The following is a 2,579-nucleotide window of genomic DNA, read 5'->3' on the forward strand; positions in this document are numbered from 1 at the left end:
GATAGAATCCCACATGGGTTGCCTAACAACAATTATGATCTCACAGCCTGCCAGATTCTTTATTCTTTCTTTCTTTCTTTCTTTCTTTCTTTCTTTCTTTCTTTCTTTTTTTCTTTCTTTCTTTCTTTCTTTTTTTTTTTTGAGACTGGTTTCTCTCTGATTTTGGAAACTGACCTGGAACTAACTCTTTTTTTTAAAGGGGGGAGGCCAAATTATTATTGATTTAAATTTGATTACAACCAATTTTGTTGGCATTTAAAATTTGAGGAGTTTTAAATCTCAATAATGGCTATATATTGATATCTAGAAATCAAGTTTGATAAAAAACAAGAAATTTTCTAGCAATTACAGAGTAAAAGGCAAGTCAATTTAGAGAAACACAGACAAAGTCCAGGTTTACAGTGATTGTGCCAGATTTAACTTTCAGTAGTACATAGTAAATTGTTTCACATTTAGGTCTTCACTTTGGAGAATTGAGAGCTGTTCTTTTTTTATTATTATTATTTTTAAGTATCTGCCTCCTCCCAGCCTCCCATTTCCCTCCCCCTCCTCTCACCCTATTCCCCCTCCCCCAAACTCCTCTCCCCCTCCCTCTCCAGTCCAAAGAGCAGTCAGGGTTCCCTACCCTGTGGATAGTTCAAGGTCTGCCCCCCTCTGTCCATGTCTAGGAAGGTGAACATCAAAACCTGCTAGGCTTCCACAAAGCCAGAACATGAAGTAGACAAAATTGCCGGGGAGAAAATTGGGATCTTGGGGGTGGGGTGAGAGGGGGGTAAGGGGAGAAGGGGAGAGAAAAGTGAGAAGGGAAGGAGGGGGGGAACTTGGGGAAACAGGAGGTTTGGGATAAAGGAAAGTTGGACAGGGGAGCACGGAAGCACAATTCTTAGTTAAGAGATCCACCTTAGGGTTGGCAAGAGACTTGACCCTAGAGCGGCTCCCAGGAGCCCATGGTGATGTCTCCAGTTAGTCCCTTGGGCAGCTGAGGATAGGGAACCTGAAATGACCTTATCCTATACAGCAATACTGACGAGAGCTGTTCTTAAAATCTTTCAGTACCTATGCAAACAATCTTCCACATGCCTTAAGCACCCACTTAAAATATCTCCACTGTATATATACAAAGCACCCACCACATCTGCAGGGCAAAATACATACTTTCATAACAAAACTATAATGTACCTCTCAAGTATGAAAAATATACACATAATACATGTTATACAGTATTTACAAAATATAAAATATAATACAAGTTTCTTGTGTGTGACTTAAGCTCATCTCCTGTCGTATGCTGCAACACGGCAAGTTTCCACCGTTGTATCCATTTCTGTTTAGAGTACAAGGATGTGGAAAAAAATCTATGTTTAACATACATATTGAAAACTATAATCTACGTCTGAACTTTGAGGAGGGTTTTCAGATGCACTGTCAAGAGCTCCCGGCTGTGGCTGGGATTTTCAGCAGTGTTTCCCATCCAGTGAAGGAGGCTTTGGAAGAACACTAGGGGAAGATGGGTCGCTAAACTTTGCTCCCGCGTAATTTTCCTTTTGGCTAACTTCTGTCAGAAATGCTGATTTCTTCAAATGGTTACCTTTAATGTTCTCAGTATTTTTAAAAGGCTTTTTTCCTGCTTCTGCATTCTATCGGAGGAAGCAGAGTCCTGCCAAAAGTCATTTTCATTCCTTTTTGCAGAGGTGATCTTGGTTTGTGGTAAGTTAAATTTGCTTTTCTGTCTGTTTATCTTTGGTTGTTCACACAAGTGTATAGCATGTACAAGCTGGCCGTGGGGAAGGACAGTTTTCTCCGATTTTTCCATCTTTGATTTTAACATCTCCTTGGCGAGCGGGGGTTGTCGGTGTAGCCAGGCTGTGGCCGCCGGGCCCCGCTCCTCAGGCGCCACAGTCGGCCCCGGGGTCGGGCTGTGGCCGCCTTCCAGGCTTGGCCATTGCTGCTGGAACTGGTGGAAGCTGCTGGGGAGTTGTCCAGCCTGGCTGGTTCGCACCTTCTTCATCAGATGCTTCTTGGGCGCCGCCCGCGGGGCAGCCACCAGGGCCGGGCTGCAGCCGGATGGTGCAGCGGTGCGAGGCGCGGGGGCCAGGCCTGGGCCATCTCCCTAGATGAAGTGCGGCAGGAAGAGGGTGGGAGGCAGCGCCCGCGGGTAGGGAAGGCGCGGCAAGTGAGGCGGGGCCGGGCTCACCATCGGGAGGGCCCCTAGGAAGCCCAGTGGTGCTAGGGGGCTGCCCAGAGCGAGCTCTCCCTGCGGGACAGAGACCATGGTCATAGCGAAGCAAGGCATGGGACTCTGCAGAGGACTGGAAGTGGGCATCACAGGGTGGCGACGGCTGCTGCTGCTGCTGCTGCTGGGAGATTCGGAGCAAGGACCATCTGGAACTAACTCTTGTAGACAAGGTGGACCTCAATCTCAAAATGATTCACCTGCCTCTGCCTTTTGATTGGTTAGATTTAAGGTATCTTCTACTACCCAGAAACCTCTTTCTTTCCCAATTTTAATACATATTCATATGCTAATGAACTCCACACATCTATGACTCACCTTGTATCCTTATTTGTTGTACTAAGTA

At 46.1% G+C, this 2,579-nt stretch overlaps 1 pseudogene; it reads right to left on the bottom strand.

The window, feature by feature from the left end:
* Window positions 1-1,387: 1,387 nt before the first annotated feature.
* On the bottom strand, window positions 1,388-2,278 carry LOC142842024 (proline-rich nuclear receptor coactivator 1 pseudogene; annotated as a pseudogene).
* Window positions 2,279-2,579: the final 301 nt, after the last annotated feature.

This window comes from Microtus pennsylvanicus, chromosome Y (genome assembly GCF_037038515.1).
Source record: "Microtus pennsylvanicus isolate mMicPen1 chromosome Y, mMicPen1.hap1, whole genome shotgun sequence".
Lineage (NCBI taxonomy): Eukaryota > Metazoa > Chordata > Mammalia > Rodentia > Cricetidae > Microtus > Microtus pennsylvanicus.